At 45.2% G+C, this 24418-nt stretch overlaps 1 protein-coding gene across 1 annotated transcript in view; it reads left to right on the top strand.

Moving 5' to 3' along the window:
- The first annotated feature begins 3033 nt into the window (after positions 1-3033).
- Positions 3034-24418, top strand: part of TRAK1 (trafficking kinesin protein 1) — a 186792-nt gene continuing 165407 nt past the window's right edge. Inside the window, exon 1 of the mRNA XM_088462849.1 lies at positions 3034-3305. The gene's annotated coding sequence lies outside the window, so the exon portion shown is untranslated. The remainder of the gene's footprint in view (positions 3306-24418) is intronic.

Below are 24418 nucleotides of genomic sequence, written 5' to 3'. Positions count from 1 at the left end.
AGCTCTAAATAAGATGATTAATGCGGCTAATCCCGTGTATTCTCACACGAGAGGGCCTGTTCTCACATAAATTGAATCACTCCCATGCAATTTAGATGGGAGCTGCAAACAATTGAATCTCCTCCTACAAGTTGCATGACACCACTTAAGCTGCATACACACACAACCATTTTTTGAACGATTATCATTAAACGATATCATTTAACGATAATCATTTGAAAAAAACGTTCACTTTCTGAGTCAAACGATGAACGATCGTTCATGCGCGTTCACGTTTATAGTTTGTAGTTCAGTCAGACTTATCAACTGAACGATTTTCATTAAGGTAATATGCAAAAATCGTTTGTAGTTCCAAAAAATTGTTCATTACACTTTAAAAAATCTGACAGATAATCTGACAGAAAATTGTTCATAAAATCGTTGTGTGTGTATGCAGCTTAACACAGACCAGAATGTGTCATAGGTTTTTAACACAAATATTCTGTATGATGTTGGCTGCATATTTATTCATTGTCCTGCTCACTTACATGTTGATTTAATCTCCAATTATTTAATGAGGTTTACATGTGTGGACAAATGGCTTAAAACGTCACATGTACAGTATGAGTGACTAGTCCTGGAGGATCTATGGTCTGGATCTGTGCTGATGGTTTAGTTGACAGACAAGAAAATCAAATGACTTTTTTTTTTATTTTTTAATACCAGTAGAGTAAAATAAATCTGAAGGAATATATAATAGTTTTTTTTGTTCATGACTGCAGATGTTAATGGCTCAATCACACAGCTGTGCTAATGGGTAAAACGGATGAAAACTAAAGTGTGTGCGGCTTTAAACATATTTTCCATGCGCTTTTGTACTGGTAGCAAATCTTAACCCATGAGAGAAGGGTGTGCCAGTGGTAACAAGCCCACAAGAAATCCTTTCTATTTTTGATGTGCGTTGGCGCCTGAAAAGTGCATTATCAGTGTATATGTGTTAATGATCACATCATGACTTGTATATGGGTATCTGAAGTAACTATTTTGGAAGCAAATTTTATAAAAAAAAAAATAAAATAATTTTTCTATCTTTTTCAGACTTTGCAACACCTCACAGTATCTTGAATTGAATATAACAAATTAAAATTGCCATTTAGGCAGTGAATACTAATTATTACAGATCTCCCACTTGTCCTAAATTAAATAGGATATTCCCACCTGTAGGGGACTGTCCGACCATCCAAGTGCCACTTACTGTTACTCCTGCCAGTAATGTGCGCAGCAGTGCAGGTGGTTTTTTGTTGAGTTTTTGGGTATAGTTGGCATGAGATGATTGCTTCAGAATAAAACACAATATTATCATCTGTGGTTATTTGTGGTGTCTGTATTATTGGATTCTAATAGGAACTATTTTCTTGACCAGCCAAATAAAAAAATATTCTGATTGGTTTGTTTCTGTTTACTTATTATATTAATACCCTGTATAAGTAGTTTCTGTATATATTCACGTAGTATGTATTTACATCAGTGGGCAAGCAATTAGCTGGCGGGATGTAGTTTGGAAGCCGACGGTCTAAATGCCGTCCGCCGGCTTCCAGACTTTCTAATCCCGGCGTGGTACTAATGCCAGGCATCGAAAACTCGTCATTAACGATACGCCGGAAGACCGACGCCCGGCATACCGAATGAAGGCGCGGGCATCTGCGGGGTGGGGGAGGGTTAAGTTTAGGGCTCCCGGGAGGACTTTGGATTAGGCACCCCCGGGAGGGTTAGGTTTAGGCTAGGGGAAGTGCGGGTTAGGGATAGGCACCCCCCCCCCCCCGGGGGACTTGGGTTTAGGCAGCGGGGAAGGGTGGGTTAGGTTTAGGCACTTGGGGGGGAGGTTAGGGTTAGGTACCCCTAAGGGAGGGTTAGGGTGGGGGGGAAGTAGGTTAGCGATACTTACCTTAAGGACAATCAGGATTTTCACCCTTGCCGGGCTGCTGATGTCGGGATTTGAACCGCCGGCCCTGCGTCCGGCGGTAATGCCTACTACACCCTAGCTGGCTGCAGCTAAAGACTGCAGTCATGACTTAAAGAAAAACTTCACAGCCGCTGTAAGATATTTATCAATGTACAACAGGTGTAACCAGTATTTTCAGCTATATCTAGCTCAGCAAGTGCTAGCTGTATACACTCTATAATTGATTGTTTTGTCAGATAATGTAAATCTGGATTACTGATTTGCTTCTTATCCTGATAGTACACATGAAACAGGGAACACATGTAAAGCTCTTTTAAACAATTTTTCTTGGTTGTCTAAATATCTTTGGTATAATATACTTAAAACAATATATATATATATATATATATATATATTTATAAAGATCTGTGTTTTGTAACAATGGTCAAAATTATCTAAACACAATAAACCATTAAAAAGCCTATGCATTTATTTCCTGATCAACATGTCAGTAATAGATTTTGATACAAAACTAAAAATGATTAACACTACAACCTAAAAATCTCAAATGGTTTTCATGATGCTTATTAAAGATGGCTGAAAGGGATGGAGAACAAGTTGTTATATATTGTAGTACCTTTAAGTGTACCTTTCCTCTGCAGACATTTGTGGGATTATGTGATGGTGTAAATATACACTACAATCTTGTGCCTCACATTCTCTTAACACATGCGCTGCCTCATTTTGGTGGTTCTTTCCTCAGGATTTAAACCAGCAATAATATTAAATGCAAAACCAGGAGTGTTTTGTATTTTATATCATTGCCCTATTAAATCCAATAGCCAAAGCCACAGACAAATGGTGGCTTTGAAAAAATATATTACTCATTCTTAACAAACACACATACAGTATTAAAGTGGGACTCTCCCTCTTTTTTCTGTATTGATATGCTTTTTGGGGAGGGGAGGACTTGGCTCTGCCCTGGTTTAGGATTTTTAATGGTTGTCTATGAATCTGATTATTGTGAAGCGATCTGTACGTGACTGGTCCCCTTTGACATGAATTGTTTTGGTCTTCTTTCAGCCATCAGATAATCTGTGCTGCTGCTAATCGTACACTGTGAAAGTTTATGGACTACTAGACCACGGCTCCACCAATGCTCCACCCCATGGCAGTTTGCACATCTCCGTGAAACCTGTCAAGCTGGACCCCACAGCTGTGCACCACGACACCTCGGCTGTCATCGTGCCCATTCCACCCGTAAGCGACAATGCAAACCTAGCCTGTGCCACAGGCATTCATGAGGAGCACTATGTGAGTGAAGCTGTGGAACTTGAAGATGCCCTGGATCCGAGAGAATACAGAGATGCCGGCACCATTACAGGTGTGTATATTGTCTGTGGATGTGTGTGTGACACTCTGTTAAATGTCCTAAATATTAACCTATTACTTATCCTTCACCTTAAATAGTCTGATAGTTATTGATTTAAAAGCTCAGCATCTATAGGTAATTGCTATAATTTCCTAATATATTGATGTGGCATCAACTCGTCTTTCCCTCTTATATACAGTGTTCTCCCTCAAGGAAAACCTCTTTGAATAAAAGACAGGAAGTACAATAGGCTTTGTGCATATATTTATTGCAGGGGTTGGGTACGGGATCCCGGCGGTCGGGATTCTAACGCCGGGATTCCGACTTTTGTCTGGATTTCGGCGCCGGTATTCTGAGCGTCGGCATCTCATCCGCCGGGATGTCTGCTACATCCCATATAAAGAAGTTCTGTGTCACTAGCCCAATCGCCAGAAGTTCATGTTCCTGAATACACCATTCTTATTGTATAGGGTTTTAAAATGATCTTTAACGCCAGCTAAATACACAGGCAACAACTGTTATCATAGTGAGAATGGAATGTAATGAAATGACTACATCTAAATGCACTTCTGTGCCAGTAAAGTGATTACAGGTAAGCAGTGGTGGTAATATAAAGAGGAAGCACTGTATTTTAATACCACAATAAATAAAATAATTATGCTGATGATAGGGTAAGATTGTTTCTGGGGGCTATTTATCATTGGTGGCAGTGTGGGTCCCCAGGAATGTACCATTCCTTTTCGATAGATAGATATCAATAAAGAATAATTTTTTGGGGGGTCTAGTCAAAGAAGGAAAAAACCTTGCTATGACAGCGGCTCTGGCATTGGACTGCCCCTACAAATGGAAAGCATTAGTTATCAGTTTACAGCAACAAAATGTGATACCTGGGAGGGCAGGAACATGACTGCTGCTGGGGAGGGACCAGAAAATCCATCTCCTACGATAATTCCTCCATAGGTACAATGCAACTAACATCATCTGAAATGGCATTCACTAACAAGGACCTGACCACATAGAGAATAATAGGGACTGTGTTATGCTGCGTTAGTTTGAGTTGGGTTATAGTTAGGCTGTGAAAAGGGAGAGAAGGTTAGGGCTAGGCTGCGGTGGGGGGGCGGGGAGGGCTAGGTTAGGGCTAGGCTGCGGTGGGGGGGGAGGGCTAGGTTAGGCTGCGGGAAGGTGGGTTAGAGGGATGGTTGGGGTTGGGCTACTTACCTTTGGGCGTTGGTATTCTGACTGTCGGGATGCTGCTGTTGGTATTCTGACCACCGGTATCCCGTACCCAACTGTGCTGCAATCCTTTCTGTTGCTATCAGCGACTTTCCATTCTGTTATTTCATTGCTTACATTTTGGATTTGTTGTTCTCATATGTGTTCAGCTATGTGTTTATAAACCCTTCTAGTTTTTATTATTTTTTTAATTAGACAGTGGCTTCCAGTTACTCTGTAAGAACAGATATTGTAAATTAGTAGGCAGGTGCTGAGTTATAGGTACAAGTCTGTGCAATTCTGGTTGCTGGTTTGATGTAGGCGTTTATCTTGTTGCATGGTGATAATAAAAGCTCAGTTTACAAGCAGAATCTTCATCGCTATGATTATTGTTTTAATTATTGGTATTGTTCCAATTCTTTGTATACTATTATTTTACCCACTGACAAACATAGGGGGCAATTCAATTAAGTTGAGGACTTCCGGCGCCGATGGGAACAGACGCTGGCTGAATCGGCTCCGCTGTGAGCCCTGCTAATTGGAGCCACAGTGCCGCTTTCAAGCTGGTGAGAGTCGCTTCCTGGGCACCCAACCGGAGGGGAACACACCCTGCTTTTTATGGAGAGATATCTCTCCACCTCAATGCCGGCAAATAAACAGCGCCAGCGTGCAGACAGGAGAAAGACGGATTCCAACATGGCCGCCGTGCCTGATACGCAGGTAGGAGACACGTTCGAGCCTGCGTCTCCTGCCGATTCCAGCCCATGCATATCTCACCTGCATCTATCTCTGAAGGCTCAGTCACATATAGCGATGTAGTCAAAGCAATCCAGGACACGATGGGTCCCATAATGGAAGCTCATGCTGACAAGCTGACTGTTGAGGGTATTAAGACCCAAATGAAGCAGCTCTCTGATAGAGTGACTACTACTGAGCAGAGATTAGGAGAAGTGTTTCATGATGTTGCTGAACTCAAAATCAATTTGGCCATCCTGCAAAAATCTCATTATCAGCTCATTAATAAAATGGATGACTTTCAAATAGGTCCAGAAGGAACAATTTACGTATCATAAGCCTTCCAGAGTCAATTAAAGGGCCGGCACTCATGCAATTTATACAGTCCTCTCTGCCGCAATTACTAAACATACAGGACATTAGTTCTGATATTCTTATCGAAAGAGCTCATAGATTGGGTCCAGTGTGCACATCTCCTGACAGCAAGCCGCGTGCAGTAATATTTCGTTGTCCGAATTACCTACATAAAGAGGCCATTTGGTCAGCTTCCAGACGTCAGTGTGACTTGGTATGGAACGGTTCTCGGATTCATATTTTCCAGGACTACTCTGCTGAAGTCACACGTGCTTGAAAAGAGTTTTCTCATCTATGTTCAAGACTCTTCGAAGCTAATTGGAAACTTGCCTTACTATACCCATCTCGTCTGAGGTTTTTGACGATGATTCATTTAAAGATTTTTCGAATGTGGCAGATGGAGAATTTCTATTTAGCTGAAGAAATGGCATCTGCTCCTCTGGCTCTCCTTTTTCTGCGCTTTGAGTCCTGACAGCGTATGATTTGAATGCTTTCTTTGAATGATTAAGAGACTCATGCTTCTCTTATGAAAAGTATTGGCTACGTTTTCGCCTGTAGATTGCTATCAGACATAATGTTGTCTATTTTGATTTAGGCATTAGACATCTTTCTAATGTTTTGCATTGTATGACTCTTACTTAATGCCTATTTTTCTCTTCTTTGTGTGGTTTTTCCATATTTCTATTGGGGTGTTAATTTTCCTTATGAATATATTAAGGCTAATTAACTGTTTATATGCGTTCAAGTGCCTTTGATTGCGGTGTGCTCAGTCACATCTCTCTCTTCTGATTTATACTCCTTGCTATATGTTACAGTGTTCTCCCCAGAAAAATTTTCCAGCCGGGTGGGGCTTTCGCAATAAAATGTTGTAAACCCTGCTATAATGATTTACACAGTGCCCCCAGACTGGCCCCTTATGCAGTGCCCCCAGACTGGCCCCTTATGCAGTGCCCCCAGACTGGCCCCTTATGCAGTGCCCCCAGACTGGCCCCTTATGCAGTGCCCCCAGACTGGCCCCTTATGCAGTGCCCCCAGACTGGCCCCTTATGCAGTGCCCCCAGACTGGCCCCTTATGCAGTGCCCCCAGACTGGCCCCTTATGCAGTGCCCCCAGACTGGCCCCTTATGCAGTGCCCCCAGACTGGCCCCTTATGCAGTGCCCCCTGACTGGCCCCTTATGCAGTGCCCCCTGACTGGCCCCATATGCAGTGCCCCCTGACTGGCCCCATATGCAGTGCCCCCTGACTGGCCCCATATGCGGTGCCCCCTGACTGGCCCCATATGCGGTGCCCCCTGATTTTCCCCATATGCAGTGCCCCCAGATTTTCCACATATGCAGTGCCCCCAGTCTGGCCCCATATGCAGTGCCCCGAGACTGGCCCCAGCCCAGAACTTACCGGAACATGATCGGCGGCGGCGCTCCCACTCCCGCTACCTCGCTGTGCCTGAATCTAGCAGGCGCACAGAGTAAGCTCTTCACGTCGCGGGTGACGTCACCCGCGCAGTGTATCACTGGGAATGCTGGCCTCTGAAGCGACCAGAGGCCTCTTTAGCCTCTGGTTGCTTCAGAGGCCAGCATTCCACACCAGGAGGCGGAGGGTGACTGGGAATGTGGCGGGGGTAAGTGCCGGGCGGTGGGCTGTTTCTGCCGGGCGATGCGCCTGCAGAAAACAGCCTGGGGAGAACACTGTGTTGTGTTAAATTTGACATTGCACACTTTAGCTGGGCTTCACTGGGAGTGCTCGTCTTCCTTGTGTTACCCTAAAGGGATTTTAAGCTATATCGGATGTCCTTACTTGCATTATGCTATATATGCATAGCTCTTCTCTGGTCTAGGCTTCTTTTCTTTTAATTTTTCTTTGTTCCTCCCTCCTTTCCCCAATGTTTCTTGTCTTGTCTCCCCCTTATTGGTATATCCTTCACCAATTGGAGGGCTCTGATAATGACTGTTAAATATCTACATTTATATTTTTTAGTATTTATTTTTATTGGTATGTTATCTGATCACCTACATTTTGTTTATATGGCTATCATGACTGTCGGAACTCTAAATGTCAGGGGTATTAATTCTCCGGTCAAACGAAAAAAAAAATATTGATGTATCTGCCTAAGCTTCATTTAGATGTAGAGTTTATTCAGGAGACTCATCTGTTGCCTCTGGAGGTCCTAAAATCGAATGCGCTCAAGTGCTCTGTTTTAGCCTCTGCACCATATTCTTCGAAAGCTAGAGGGGTTGTTATCTTATTTCAAAAATCTCTTTCCACTACTGTTCATTCTACAGAAGTAGACTCGTAAGGACGTTATGTTATTGCTGATGTTACTATAAATTCATCTTGTTATCTACTATGCAATATCTATGCTCCTAATAACTACTCTAAGGATTTATTTTTAAACCTGACAAATCGTTTATATAAATATAATAATTATTCTATTATTTTTGGTGGAGATTTCAACATAGTTGCTGCTCCGCAGCTAGATAGATCTTCTTGTCCGGGACCACGGGTTTCAGCTCCGAGATTTGGAATTCCACATATTTCTCACCAGCTCCATTTGGTTGATGTGTGGAGGGCATGCCATCCTGTAGAGAATGATTATACTTGTTTGTCTGCAGCACGTGGAATGCTCTCTCGTATTGACTATTTGTTACTGTCTGAGACCCTGTCTCCCCGAGTACTGTAATCTAATATTGAACCTATCTGTCTTTCAGACCATTCTTTTATGTTGGTTTAGAATTTCTTCTTTTTTAGATAAAGGTCCGTTTAGACAGTGGCGCTTCCCTGCTCATATGTCTCATTCTTTAAAGTTTCGTAGCATGCTAGAATCTTCTTGGATGAGTTATAAGCACAATAATGCAGACACGGAAAGAGATTTGCCGCTATTGATCTGGCAGGACTCAAAACCAGTAATACGAGGTGACAAGTGTCTTATTGTGCTCATAGAGACAAAATATTTCGTAATACATATTTTGACATGCAGATAGCCCTAACCACAGCTTATCAACATTTTAAGACTAGTCCCTCCCCGGCAACTAAAGAGGCATTTCTTCACCAAAAAGCACGGTTTGATAATCTTTTGACACAGACAGAGGCACAGTTCTCTTTTCATTCTCGTTGCCGATTTTATAGATATGGGAATAAGCCTAGCAGAATACTCTCCAATTTATTAAAGGGCCAACATCCCCCATCCATTATTAAATCCCTTTGATCATCGGATGGTAGCAGTGCTAGATCAGGGGCTCTGATGTCTAGCACTTTACAAAGTTTTTTTCTGATCTTTATTCTGAACCGCAACTTGATGTGATTTGAGAAGGCTGCCTTTTGGGATAGTATTCACTTACCACAGATGTCTGATGACCATTCCTCCTCGCTCTTGGCTCCCATTACTATAGAAGAAGTAACTAGTTCTATCCATCATCTTAAATCAGGTAAGGCCTCTGGTCCTGATGGACTTACTAATGATTACTATAAGATCTTAGCTCCTAAAATCAGTGTAACTTTACAACTTGTCTTTAATAAATTGTTAATGGGAGAAGCCTCCACCCCCCTATTTCAATTCAGCATTGCTCAAAGTGTTGGCATAACCGGGACGAGACCCAGAGCTCCCTCAATCTTACAGACCTATTTCCCTGTTGAATTCTGACTATAAAATATTTATGAAAATCCTGACTGATAAACTTAAACTTATCTTACCATCTATTATACTCCCAGGTCAGTCAGGGTTCAGTAATGCAACAGATGGAGTCATCCTGTTCTCAAACTGATGGTACTATTCTCTCACTCGATGCCGAAAAGGCTTTTGACTTAGTTACTTGGGACCATCTTTTTGAAGCCTTTCATAGATTTGGGGCTCCAGATTACTTAATCTCAGTCCTTAAGCGATTGTATTGTAATTCTTCTTCACAAGTTTTAAGTAATGGATATTTATCTCCCTTGTTTTCTGTCAACAAAGGTACACGTCAGGGTTGCCTATTCGCCCCACTTTTATTTGCTATTGCTTTGGAACCGTTGGCTATAGCTTTACGCAATTCTCCGACTTTCTCGGGAATACGTCCTAGGTAGTTGTGAGGTAAAGCGGTCTCTCTTTGCCAACGTTATGTTATTATTGGTCTCTGACCTCCTTCGCTCTATCCCACATATTGGTTTTATAATAAACTGTTTCGGGTCCTTTGCCGGATATAAGGTTAATTTTGCAAAATCAAAGATACTCCCTCTGATGAGAGAAGTTTCCTTGCTTTCTTCACACCCCTCCCTTTCACAGTTTCCAATCCTCCCTTAAATATCTTGGAGTACAAATTTCTTGTAGATTGAAGTCTTTGTATGATGTTAATTTTTTGCCAGTTATTTAATCAATTAAGCAGACACTATTACACTGGATGCCCCTCCCATTATCACTACTAGGTAGGGTGACCGTCATTAAGAGTATAGTTTTTCCCTAAGCTTTCCTATTTGTTACAGATGCCTATAAGCCTTACTAGGAAAGATGTTAAGCAAGTTAATTCCCTTTTCTCTAAATACATTTGGGCGGGGAAAAAGCCTCGGATTGCTTTTGCGAAGCTTAAATGACAGAAAGGTGATGTAGGCTTTGGTGTCCCTGATATTGATCCTTATACACAGGCTGCCTTCTTTCATTACATCTCTGATTGGTTTATGAGGAGGTCTATTTTTACAAATTGGGATTCAGAGGAGGCTTTATTTCACCCCTTTTCACCTAGTGCACTTTTACATACCCCGAAGTGTTTATTGCCTGCTAATGTATTAACTAATGTATTATTTTGTGATGTTTATAAAGCCTGGAACTCCATTAATTAGAAACTACATTGAAATCCCACCAGTTCTCCTTATAGCACTTTTGGGGAAATCCTTGCTTTTCACCGGGCTTAGATAACAAGACGTTTCTCTCATGGAAATCTGTAGGAATTGCTACCATCAGAGACGTATTTGATCCTGGAGGTATAGTTCGTACATTTTCCTATCTAAAAGACAAATTTCACCTATCGTATAATAATTTTTTTATGTATTTGCAAGCTAGACACTTCACACAAAATCAGCTCCCAGCTCTGTTAGATAATCAGGATGTGGATCATATAAAGACTTTAATGTCTATCCTACGTACCAATACTTTTAAGATTAAATTTTTATACTCAGAGCTTATAGCTTCACAAAAAGTAGTTCTGTGGCAACGGTCACATTTGAAATGGTCAACTGATATTACTTCTCTTGATTCTTCAGATGACTGGTTAAGCCATTGCTCTACTTCACTGAAATATTTACAATCTGCTGCTTTGCAGGAGGTGGACTTGAAAATCTTACACAGAGCGTATATATCTCGGGCACAGAGAAAGCATATGGTGCCTACTGAGTTCGGCAGATGCTTGAAATGCCGGGCCACAGAGGCATCCTTTTTTCATAACTTTTGGCAATGCAGCAAAATATGAACATTTTGGGATAAAACCATGAACTTCATAAATTCTGTATTTTCCCTACGACTAGTTAGAAATCCCGCCTCATGCCGCCTTTTAATTTTTTCAGATTGGAATTTTGATGCTAGAGGTAACTCTGTTATACCTTTGCTCACAGTTATTCTTACTATAGCAAAAAAACTTATTCTTAATCAATGGACCTCCAGGTCTCCCCCCACAGTGTGATGTGACATCAAAAATATGCTTCTACAAATTTAGTTTTTTGAGCGACAAGCCACTTTACCAGGAGAAAGGTGTTGCTCGTTTTTATAAAAAATGGGGTTCTTACATCGACTACCTAGATGCTGAAACCCAGCAACGTATTCAAAACATTTTTGAGTCTTCTAATTGTTTTTTAATGCGCCAACTGGAGACTGCTGCCTGATTCCTTGACTGCTGCCTGATCCCTCGCTCTGTGTGACCTATTTCATGAGATCTTGTGTCCTGTTGTAGAATTGTGCAGTCTGGTCTTCATCATGGTATTGGATTACTACCATACCATTGTGTTCCCCCCCTCTCTTTCTTTTCTTTTATTTCCTTCTTCCTTTATCTTTTTCCTTTATCTTTTTGCTGATTCTTTATTACCTGATATATTTATCAAATTACTATATCACGATAAGATCATTTTGATGGTCATGTGCATGTTGGTTAGCGTAGTATACTTTTTGAGAATTTCTCTTAGTATATATATCGTAGTCGAAAAACAATGTGTTTATATTTCGTTCTGCTATATTGTATGAGATTTCTGCTACATTCTGAAATGTTTTCTCTTTGGAAACTTAATAAATTGTGTTATTAAAAAAATAAAATGTGATGTTGAATAGTGCCGGGAGTTGCCAGAGCTATTCACTTGTCCCCAATGCGCCATTCACTTAAGTCAAGAGATGCAAGTTACGGTGCCAAATTCCGGGTGGTTAGCAGTGGTAATTGCATTCTTCGTCTTAAGTTCCGGCAACTATACTGTTAGCACACGTGCTAAGCCTGAAACTAGCATTGCTGCACTAGTTTAGTTGGATTTCTGCTTGTACCTCAGGAGGGTGCGAGCAGAAATTCTCTAGCGGTGGGTTAACAGCGCGACCAATTGAATAGCTCTAAAGCTGCGGGAACTCATTCCTGGCACTATTCAACCTCTCACTGAATTGTGTTGCCCCAATAGGTAATTATATAAATGGAAAATTCAGTTATAATTAGAGTTCACTGTTTGGTATTATAAACTGTTTATAGATGTTTGAACTCTTCAGGAGGACCCAGCAGGACTGTGCAAGCTTTAACCTTTGACATGTGAGGAAAGTGTGGAATGCAAACTAACATTAGAGATGGATTTGATTTATTAACTGATGTACTATCCGTTCAACGTGTATATCTACCACAATTGTTTTTCAGCATTATTTAGTACAGTGGAGTACTGTATTTGTAAATATTGCTGATTTATAAGCTTTTTTTTTTTTTTATAAGTGGTTACTTTGGCAGCTTAATACTGTACATTATTTTGATTGATTGGAGGCAGTGACAGCGTCTATCATCAAAGTAAGGCAGGATTTATTATGAATGTTATAAAATCACACTCATTATCAGTCAGGATCACCTTCATCCTCCCACCTGAGGCTGTAAATCCATGCTTCCTAATGGCCTTTGTAATACATTGCCAAAATATCCAGGTAAAGATCTCCTATGTATGATCACAAGCTGTTGCTGCCTGTTTCTCTCTGTTTCTCTCTGTTTCTCTCTGTTTCTCTCTGTTTCTCTCTGTCTCTCTCTGTCTCTCTCTGTCTCTCTCTGTCTCTCTCTGTGTCTCTCTGTGTCTCTCTGTGTCTCTCTGTGTCTCTCTCTCTGCCTGTCTCTCTGTCTCTCTCTCTGTCTCTCTCTCTGTCTCTCTCTCTGTCTCTGTCTCTTTCTTTCCTCCTCTCTTTTCAGCGCCCTCCACCTTTTCTCCGTTCCACCTTCATGTCTATTTCTCTTTCTCCCTCTGACTCATCCCTCTCTTTCTCTCCACTTTTTCTATTGCTCTCTTTCTATTTCTCCTGCAATGGTTTTTATCTCCTCTCTCTTTACTCCTCCTTTGTCTCGCTCTTTTTCCCCCTCTGGCTCTCCTGCCACTCTTTGTCAGCGCCTCTATTTCTCTGCTGAATCTTTGTGTCAGCATCTCTCTTTCTCTCCTGCACCACTTTGTCATTATTTCTGTGTCTCTGTCAATGTTTCTCACCTGCTCCTCAGTGTCTGCATTTCTGTTTCTCTCCTCCCCCTCTGTGTCTGCGTCTGTTTCTCTCATGCCTCTCTGTCTGGGTCTCTGTTTCTCTCCTCCTCCTCTGTGTCTGCGTCTGTTTCTCTCATGCCTCTCTGTCTGGGTCTCTGTTTCTCTCCTCCCCCTCTGTGTCTGCGTCTGTTTCTCTCCTCCTCTGTGTCAATGTCTCTGTTTCTCTCATGCCTCTCTGTGTCTGCATCTGTTTCTCTCCTCCTCCTCTGTGTCAATGTCTGTTTCTCTCATGCCTCTCTGTCTGCGTCTCTGTTTCTCTCCTTCTCCTCTGTGTCAATGTCTCTGTTTCTCTCCTCCCCCTCTGTGTCTGCATCTGTTTCTCTCCTCCTCCTCTGTGTCAATGTCTCTGTTTCTCTCCTCCCCCTCTGTGTCTGCGTCTGTTTCTCTCCTCCTCTGTGTCAATGTCTCTGTTTCTCTCCTCCCCCTCTGTGTCTGCGTCTGTTTCTCTCCTCCTCCTCTGTGTCAATGTCTCTGTTCCTCTCATGCCTCTCTGTCTGCGTCTCTGTTTCTCTCCTCCTCCTCTGTGTCAATGTCTCTGTTTCTCTCATGCCTCTCTGTGTCTGCGTCTGTTTCTCTCCTCCTCCTCTGTGTCAATGTCTCTGTTTCTCTCATGCCTCTCTGTGTCTGCGTCTGTTTCTCTCCTCCTCCTCTGTGTCAATGTCTCTGTTTCTCTCATGCCGCTCTGTGTCTGCGTCTGTTTCTCTCCTCCTCCTCTGTGTCTGCATCTGTTTCTCTCCTCCTCCTCTGTGTCAATGTCTCTGTTTCTCTCATGCCCCTCTGTGTCTGTGTCTCTGTTTCTCTCCTCCCCCTCTGTGTCTGCGTCTGTTTCTCTCCTCCTCCTCTGTGTCAATGTCTCTGTTTCTCTCCTCCCCCTCTGTGTCTGCGTCTGTTTCTCTCCTCCTCCTCTGTGTCAATGTCTCTGTTTCTCTCATGCCTCTCTGTCTGCGTCTCTGTTTCTCTCCTCCTCCTCTGTGTCAATGTCTCTGTTTCTCTCATGCCTCTCTGTGTCTGCGTCTGTTTCTCTCCTCCTCCTCTGTGTCAATGTCTCTGTTTCTCTCATGCCTCTCTGTGTCTGCGTCTGTTTCTCTCCTCCTCCTCTGTGTCTGCATCTGTTTCTCTCCTCCTCCTCTGTGTCAATGTCTCTGTTTCTCTCATGCCCCTCTGTGTCTGTGTCTCTGTTTCTCTCCTCCCCCTCTGTGTCTGCGTCTGTTTCTCTCCTCCTCCTCTGTGTCAATGTCTCTGTTTCTCTCATGCCTCTCTGTGTCTGCATCTGTTTCTCTCCTCCTCTGTGTCAATGTCTGTTTCTCTCATGCCTCTCTGTCTGCGTCTCTGTTTCTCTCCTTCTCCTCTGTGTCAATGTCTCTGTTTCTCTCCTCCCCCTCTGTGTCTGCGTCTGTTTCTCTCCTCCTCCTCTGTGTCAATGTCTCTGTTTCTCTCCTCCCCCTCTGTGTCTGCGTCTGTTTCTCTCCTCCTCCTCTGTGTCAATGTCTCTGTTTCTCTCCTCCCCCTCTGTGTCTGCGTCTGTTTCTCTCCTCCTCCTCTGTGTCAATGTCTCTGTTTCTCTCCTCCCCCTCTGTGTCTGCGTCTGTTTCTCTCCTCCTCCTCTGTGTCAATGTCTCTGTTTCTCTCATGCCTCTCTGTGTCTGCGTCTGTTTCTCTCCTCCTCCTCTGTGTCAATGTCTCTGTTTCTCTCATGCCCCTCTGTGTCAATGTCTCTGTTTCTCTCATGCCCCTCTGTGTCTGTGTCTCTGTTTCTCTCATGCCCCTCTGTGTCTGCGTCTGTTTCTCTCCTCCTCCTCTGTGTCAATGTCTCTGTTTCTCTCATGCCCCTCTGTGTCTGCATCTGTTTCTCTCCTCCCCCTCTGTGTCAATGTCTCTGTTTCTCTCATGCCCCTCTGTGTCTGCGTCGGTTTCTCTCATGCCCCTCTGTGTCTGCGTCTCTGTTTCTCTCATGCCCCTCTGTGTCTGCGTCTGTTTCTCTCATGCCCCTCTGTCTGCATCTGTTTCTCTCATGCCCCTCTGTGTCTGCGTCTGTACCTCTCATGCCCCTCTGTGTCTGCGTCTGTACCTCTCCTGCTCCTCTGTGTCTGCGTCTCTGTTTCAGGGTCCATAGGGTATCCACAGGATACCTTGGGGTATAGGCATGGGGTTGACATCGGGCACCACAGAGTTAAAGTTTTCAGCCTCCCAGGATGCACTGGGGTCCCTCTCCTATACCCCGCCCCCGAGCCAAGGCAAACCAGTTTCATAGGTGCCCGGCTCGGAGTCGGATCACCATTTACAGAGGGGGACTATAATGGCCCCGAAGTTCTTCAAAGCAGCTGTGGCTGCACTAGATGAGCTGCACAGCATAGACAGTCAGTACTGACGTCTATGCTGTCGCTCCGCCACCCCGCTGGACCTGAACGCCGGTGCTGATTCGGGGATGCTGGTGGGTGTCTGGGGTCACAGCTAGCGGTGACCCCTGATTACCTGGACTGTGGCCGGATTCAGGGGGGCAGGTAAAGGTAAGCGGCGGGATCCCGAGGAGGGTACCCGCCGGTAACACAGTCCTAAGTCTCCAGGCAGGGGGTTCCCTGGGGACAGGCTGCGCCTGGTGTCAGGTATTAACCTGCCCTACCATTAGACCACCAGGGACAGCGGGCTGCAGCAGAGCGGTTAAGCTCCTGCGTTCCAGGGGTTAATTGCTTGCCAGGGGAGCGCTCCTTCCCTGTCTCACATCCGGCGCCTCCCCCGCTGCACAGTGCCTTTCCATAGTGGTCTGGCGGGCTGTGTCAGCGCTCCTCTCCCGGGCCCGCCTCCTCTCTGCTCCTCGGCCATTTTCAAGAAGTGTGCAAACGCTGCTGGACGCTGGATACAGGTGGCATTGCGGTCTGGGCCCCCCCGCATACCTCTCCTCCGATTAAGGTCAGAGTATGCAGCACTGTTTCCTACCAGGCTCTATGTCTGTGTAGTTGATCATAGTGCTGCTAGTGCAGGGATTTGTTTCTGCATTGTATGTGACTTAATGCTAGAGCTGTCTGCCTGTACTTTCATTTCTGACTGTCAGCCATTTTACTATCCCTGTTCTTCCTCTGCTAATGCCCTTGCTGTGCGGTGTTGCAGGGTTTTCATTGCCTCACTGTAAGAACATTTATCTGTGAGGGGAGTCACATACACGGCGTTACACTCATCATGTCTGAGAGTGAACGTGATTTTCCTCTTCAGCTAAAGTGTACCATTAGCGGAGGGTGATGGAAACTCTGAGGGTTTATGTAGGGCATGTTATCTTATTTCACGCCCGATTTCTGTCACTGCACCTGTGCTGGAACCGCCCTGGGCTTGTTTTGCTAAGGCACCCTTGTGAACCAACTAGCGACGCCCCCTGCATTTCCCCAGATGGGGTTATCACGCAGTCGGTTGTGTCGTCACCCATGCAGGGGTTCCCCAGGCAGTTGATGGTACCCCAGTGTCTTCCGCTTTCGCCCCCCCAGGTCTCGCAGGAGCCTGCGTGGGTGAGTTCATTGTCCAATACGGTGCAACACCTGTCGGACGTTTTACAAGGGGAGTCATCATTGCGGCCTTTAGTGTCTCAGACGGCTCAGTATGATGAGGAGGATTTGTCATCTGGTGACTGAGATTTTTTAATTTTCAGACCAGGAGCCCCTCCGTACTAAGGAGGCGGAGTCTAAGTCTAAAGTATATAAACCTGGCCTACGGGCAGTCCGTGCGGCCTTGGTAATTGAAGATGACGATCTCCCCCCGTGGCTAAATCCAAATACGCCTTCTTTAATATATTAAAGGTGATGCCACTGTATTTCCTCTATCTGGTCAGTTAGTGGATCATTTAGAGGAGGCGTGGAGAAATCCTGGTAAGCAGTTACAGCCTCATTACCGCTTGGCCTTTGCATACCCTTTTGCAGTTAATTTCTTTTCTAAGTGGGAAACCCCTCCTCAAGTGGATTCTCATGTCACACGCCTAGTGAGGAGTGCTACATTGCCCATGTCCTCCTTAAAGGATGCTACGGATTGCAAGGTGGAAATATGCCTTAAGTGTATATATTCCCTTGCTGGAGGGGCGTCCAGACCGGCCATGGCCGTGTGCTGGGTGGTGGCCAGAGCCATGGAGCGCTGGGCTGATAGCTTGGAGGCGTATCTGGACACTGACTGACTGTTTTGCTGAGCAGGCGGAGTTAGTGGGCAATCTCAGAGACTCAGCCACGTGCATCAATGAGACAGCCTTGGATATAGGTCTCCTCATTTCCAGAATCTCCTCGGCAGCAGTGGGCGCTCGCCACACCCTATGGTTGCGCTCTTGGAAAGCGGACACAGATTCCAAAAAGGGAAAAATGTTTGCCCTTTTAATGGACAGGTCCTGTTTGGCCCTGATCTGGACAAAATTGTGGCCACTCTGGCAGCAGCTAAGTCTGCGTGTCTGCCATCGGCTACAGTACATCAGGGTCGGACGATAAGCCTTCTGCCTGACGGGACGGGCCTCCCTTTGGGGGATCCCAGAGTGGGAGGCCGCCTGCTTTGGTTTGCCCAGTGCTGTTACCTGACTACCAAGGACACTTGGGTATACGAGGTGGTCTCTCGGGAGTATGTCCTCTCCTTCCGGCGCAGGCCCCTCAGCAGATTTTTCACCACAGGCCCTCCGTCAGATCAGAACAAAGCCCTGGAACTACAGACAGTGTTGCACTCTATGCTCCAGGCTGGAGTTATAGTGCCTGTTCCATTCTCCCAGAGGGGCATGGGTTTCTATTCCAATCTTTTTCTGGTGCAGAAACCCAATGTGTCTTACCGACCCATCCTCAACCTCAAATCCCTCCACAAGTCCTTGAGGGTTCCTCGGTTCTGGATGGAGACCCTGCATTCCATTATACTGGCAATGGAGCCTGGGTATTTCATGGTGTCTTTGGACATTCAGGACGCCTACCTGCATGTCCCCATTATCTTAACACACCAGCAATTCCTCAGGTTTGCAGTGCTCGACCAGCATTTTCAGTTCCAGGCACTGCCCTTTGGTCTGGCAACAGCGCCTCAAGTCTTTACCAAAGTCATGGCGGTAATGGCAGACCACCTGCGGATGCAGGGGTACCGCTTGTTGCCTTATCTGGACGACCTACTGTTGTTAGCAGGGTCTCCAGAGGTCCTCCAGCTCCATCTGCAATTGATGATCTTGGTGTTGCAGAGTCACGGCTGGTTAATAAACTGGAAGAAATCCACCCTGGTTTCCTCGCAGAGGATGCTCCATCTCGGGGCCCTGTTTGACTCTCAACAACAGAGGATCTTTGTGACGGAGGAAAAGATCTCTGCATTACAGGCAAGGATACGCAGTTGCCTTCAGAGCCGCTGAGTGTCTATTCACTCAGCGATGAGGTTACTGGGCTCCATGGTGCCACTGTTCGACATGGTGGAATATGCCCAGTTTCACTCCAGACCTCTGCAGCAGTTGATCCTCTCCAGATGGAATGGGTTGTCCCATCGGGTAAAGACAGATCATGGTGCTTTCTCCAGAAATGCGTCTGTCTCTGGCCTGGTGGTTGCACACGACTCACCTGTACAGGGGACGTCCCTTTTGGGTGGCAAACTGGGTCCTTCTGACAACGGACGCCAGTCTCCGAGGCTGGGGAGCAGTGACGGGTCCACACTTGTTCCAGGGCAGGTGGATCCCGGCAGAATCTGCGCTTCCAATAAACATCTTGGAACCTCGCGCGGTATTCAGTGCTCTCCAGCAAGCAAAACATGTTCTCCACGGAAAACCCGTGCAGGTACAATCGGACAACGCCACCACGGTGGCTTACATAAACCGCCAAGGAGTACCCCGAAGTCGGGCAGTGCTGACAGAACTGTCCCGCATCATGACTTGGGCGGAGGACAATCTCTCTGCCATCTCGGCGGTGTTCATCCCGGGAGTCCTCAACTGGGAAGCAGACTTTCTTAGCCGTCAGGACGTGCATCCAGGAGAATGGTCTCTTCACCAGGAGGTGTTTCAACTCCTGGTGGACAAGTGGGGCCTTCCAGAGATAGACCTTATGGCCTCGCGACACAACAAGCTGCCTGTGTACAGGTCAAGAACAAGAGACACGGAGGCTCTTCTGGTAGACGCTCTGTCAGTCTGGTGGACGTTCCAGTTTGCATACCTCTTCCCTCCGTTCTCCCTTCTTCCTCGAGTGGTTTGAAAATTCAAGCAAGAAGTTGGCACACTCCTGTTGATCGCTCCGGCGTGGCCCAGACGTCACTGGAACTCAGACCTTCAGAGTCTCTCCGTAGACACTCCAATGCTGTTGCCTTTACGTCCGGACCTGTTGTCACAGGGTCCTTGTCAATACCTGGACCTGAGTCGTCTGTGTTTGACGGCATGGCTGTTGAGACAGCCCTCTTAAGGTCCAGGGATTTTTCCAGTTCTGTAGTTAACACCATGCTCAGAGCTCAGAAGCCTATGTCTGCAAGAATTTACCATTGAGTATGGCATACTTTCTTTGAATGGTGTCGCCCTAGAGGCTATGATCCTCAGGTGTTCCGGATATCCAAGGTGTTGGGTTCAGCGTATGATTGCTACCCTTCCTGATGTCCGCACCTTTCTGCAAGGTGTACTTCATATTCAGCCTCCCTTTGTTCCACCAGTGGCTCCTTGGGATCTGGCTGTGGTCCTGTGGGCACTCCAAGGACCACCATTTCAACCACTGGGCTCAGTGGATTTGAAATGGCTTACCGCTAAGACTGTATTTCTTCTGGCTATTGTTTCAGCCAGAAGGGTTTCGGAATTGGGGGCTCTCTCATCTCGGCCTTCCTTTCTCGTTATTCATAGGGACAGGGCGTGCTTCGCACTCGCCCTAGTTTCCTCTCAAAGGTGGTATCTAGTTTCCATATTAACGAGGAAATCATAGTGCCGGCCTCTAATTCTCCAGATCTCTCGGTTGGTGAGGCCACCTTGGATGTGTAACGGGCTCTAAGGATTTATGTTGACCGTACCAATTCTTTTAGGAAGTCGGACTCTTTGTTTGTCCTCTATGGTTTCCGGAGGAAGGGTTGGTCTGCCCCTAAGCAAACTTAGGCAGGATGGATTCGCATGGCAATTTCTGAGGCTTATGCCTTCCTGTTCCATCCTCTGTTAGGGCTCATTCCACTAGGTCTGTGGGTCCTTCGTGGGCAGCTCGACATGGTGCCTCTGCTGTTCAGCTTTGCAAGGCTGCCGCGTGGTCTTCTGTCCATACTTTTGTGAGGTATTACGCATTTCACACCTTCGCCTCTCAGGATGCTTCCTTCGGGCGGCGGATTCTCCTTTCAGCATAGGAGCGTCCCCACCCTTAAAGGATACTGCTTTGGGACATCCCCAAGGTATCCTGTGGATACCGTATGGATCCTGAAGTAGATAATATGAGATATGGTAAGAACTTACCCTTGTTATCTCTATTTCTACGAAGTCCATAGGGTTCCACAGGACTCCCGCCCTAACGCACCTGTACTGCAGATGGGCTTTGCTCTTGTCACCGGTTTTTCCGTCTCCTTATGGTGAGAATGTGAGTCTTGTGTGTTCCAGATCTTTCTTCTCTCTCTTTCTTCTCCTCCTCCGGTCTATGGCTTGTTATGTAACTGATTTGCCTTTGCTTGGGGGCGGGGTATAGGAGAGGGACCCCAATGCATCCTGGGAGGCTGAAAAATTAACTCTGAGGTGCCCGATGTCTGCTGCCATCGCCTGTACCCCAAGGTATCCTGTGGTACCCTATGGACATAACAAGGGTAAGTTCTTACCATATCTCATATTTTCTCTCATGCTCCTCTGTGTCTGCATTTCTGTTTCTCACCTACCTATCTGTGTCTCTGTTTCTCACCTGCCTATCTGTGTCTGGGTCTCTGTTTCTCACCTGCCTATCTGTGTCTGCGTCTCTGTCTCTCTCATGCCCCTCTGTGTCTGCGTCTCTGTCTCTCTCATGCCCCTCTGTGTCTGTGTCTCTGTCTCTCTCATGCCCCTCTGTATCTGCGTCTCTGTTTCTCTCATGCCCCTCTGTGTCTGCGTCTCTGTCTCTCTCATGCCCCTCTGTGTCTGCGTCTGTCTCTCTCATGCCCCTCTGTGTCTGCGTCTGTCTCTCTCATGCCCCTCTGTGTCTGCGTCTGTCTCTCTCATACCCCTCTGTGTCTGCGTCTGTCTCTCTCATGCCCCTCTGTGTCTGCGTCTGTCTCTCTCATGCCCCTCTGTGTCTGCGTCTGTCTCTCTCATGCCCCTCTGTGTCTGTGTCTCTGTCTCTCTCATGCCCCTCTGTGTCTGCGTCTCTGTCTCTCTCATGCCCCTCTGTATCTGCGTCTCTGTCTCTCTCAAGCCCCTCTGTATCTGCGTCTCTGTCTCTCTCATGCCCCTCTGTGTCTGCGTCTGTCTCTCTCATGCCCCTCTGTGTCTGCGTCTCTGTCTCTCTCATGCCCCTCTGTCTGCGTCTCTGTCTCTCTCATGCCCCTCTGTGTCTGCGTCTCTGTCTCTCTCATGCCCCTCTGTGTCTGCGTCTCTGTCTCTCTCATGCCCCTCTGTGTCTGCGTCTCTGTTTCTCTCATGCCCCTCTGTGTCTTGGTCTCTGTTTCTCTCATGCCCCTCTGTGTCTGCGTCTCTGTCTCTCTCATGCCCCTCTGTGTCTGCGTCTCTGTCTCTCTCATGCCCCTCTGTGTCTGCGTCTCTGTCTCTCTCATGCCCCTCTGTGTCTGCGTCTCTGTCTCTCTCATGCCCCTCTGTGTCTGCGTCTCTGTCTCTCTCATGCCCCTCTGTGTCTGCGTCTCTGTTTCTCTCATGCCCCTCTGTCTGCGTCTCTGTCTCTCTCATGCCCCTCTGTGTCTGCGTCTCTGTTTCTCTCATGCCCCTCTGTGTCTGCATCTTTCTTTCCTGCTTTTCTATATCTGCATTTCTGTGTCACCGTCTGTCTCTCACCTGCCTCTGTGTCTGCGTCTCTGTTTCTCTACTGCACCTTTGGGTGATTCTCTGTATGACACACGGGACATTTACATACATTCAAGTACGTGAACTGTTTCTATACCACAATTTTTCTTTCTGGTGTCCAAGTCTTAAGTATTTTGTTGGTAAAAAATGTACACCAGAAAAATGTCACTACAGTATACTGTTCCTTCTGAATCTTTTAAAAACTCTGCGTGCTGCATGGGACTCAGAGAGAGAAGGGTGATTTTCAGGTGTGTCTGTGTTTTCATCATGAGGTGGAATGTGATAAGTGAGGTGGAATGTGATAAGTATGGGAAGTAACGGAAATAATTCCTTATCGAAACTATGTTGGAAATTAATGGGTGGGTTGTGAGGAAAAAGTCTGTTCAAAAACTCAGGGCCTGGTTCAGAGACGGACGCAATTCAGATATTTTTGCAGAAAGAGCTATTGTTTGCTATTGTGCACGCGTGAACGCCGCACTGCACGTGAGTAGCGATTGGATTGAGATTACTCTCGAATCAATAGAAAGTGAGTGACAAGTAGTCACCTTTTGTAGGTGGTAATGGGGAGATGTTTTGATAAACAGGCATGTCTGACCGTTTAAACGCCTTTTCATGGGCGTGCATAAATTAGCCACTACGATTTCCTTCAGACTGTGAGAGCTCTCTACGTGTCAGAAGAGCTGCAGTGTTTGCGGCTGGTCAGACTTGACTTATAGTGTACTGTCAACATGCTGGTGTCGACCTTTGTATATGTCATTTTTCTTGTCATGTTGACATTCTGACTGTAATGGTGCGTACACACTCACCGACGACTATAGCGTTGATCGCGGGTCCCTATAGTAACCTGCTCGATATCGAGCAAGTTGACTGGCATGCACGGCCGATGGACGATATAGCTATTGTCCATACATGGCCGCGCATCGCTGGTCGATGGTGAGTTGGTAGGGACCATTTAAATCACCGATTTGAATGATAATGGTAACGATATCGTTATTGTTCAAATCGATCATTTAAATCGCTACGTGTATCTGCACCATTAGAATATCTTAATGTTGACTGTTGACATTCTGACCAGATCCCAATATAATTGTCTTATTTCTACAGTAAGATCCATGATAACAGAAAATGAAACTGTATTTCTCGAATTTATTTTTCTTAAATATATTTGTGAATGTATTAGACAAGCAATGGTAGTCACAAAGTTAATGCCCTCTTATTGCCTACATAGGATCTATAGGAGACTGTACATGTTTGTTATGCTGGAAATTACATTACCGAAACTGGTGGGAGGGATCAGAGTCAATATTAACTGTCATTAAATGTCACCGTGATGACCTCCTTTTTTTTATCAGCACTTAATTTTATTATCTAGACTTTGTTATATTGATTGTGGGTGTTTTAATTTTTTCTTTATATTTTACATGTATTCAAAGATGACAGATTCTCATTATAATAGTTTCTAGCAACATATATACAATATATTGAGTAAAGGCTATACAGATCTCTAGCTGTGGTTACAAGAACAAATGTGACTGCCCTCTGGTGGTGGCTCTAGAAATTAAATCTCGTGGAGCAAATAACACCATATATACATATATATATATATATATATACACACAAGACAAACTTAAGAGGGTGCAAGTTAATTGAATACCATTTAAATTATGTATAATAATTATTCTTAATACTTAAGGGAAAATTAGTTCAAATTGGCACCAATGGAATGTCCCAAAGAGATTCCTTTTATAAAAAGTTTGGTTCACAATCTGTTCCTCCTCTCTTTAAATGTAACGAGTCCGAAATCTTTGATAGTAGGTTCCATAAATTCCTAAGTAATTTTCTAAAAAAGACCCGCTCACCAAAGAACACCCAAAAAGTGGCACAACGGCCCACTATTAAAAATGTTGAACCATAAATGTATTAAAATTTCACATATAATATTTGTACATTAAAAAATTGCTTACGCAATCAGTTTTCTCCTTTGACAATAAATATCCTGCTATTACCCTTACAGCGCTAGAATCCAATATATAGATTTTCTACCTTCTGACAAATGGAATAAATCCACAACCCAAGGCGTTTAGTCCGTTAGGACTTCATCAGGGGTATATTCATCAGATTTGGAGAATATATAAAATTCGATAGGAACCTGGCAAATTGATGTTCATAAATTGATAGGAACCTGGCAAATTAATGTTCCTATAGAGAACT

This window comes from Taudactylus pleione, unplaced genomic scaffold, assembly GCF_031769625.1.
Source record: "Taudactylus pleione unplaced genomic scaffold, aTauple2 ptg000053l, whole genome shotgun sequence".
In the NCBI taxonomy this organism is placed as follows: Eukaryota; Metazoa; Chordata; class Amphibia; order Anura; family Myobatrachidae; genus Taudactylus; species Taudactylus pleione.
Note: the sequence above shows the minus strand (reverse complement) of the source record. Positions and strands in the feature narration are given on the sequence as shown.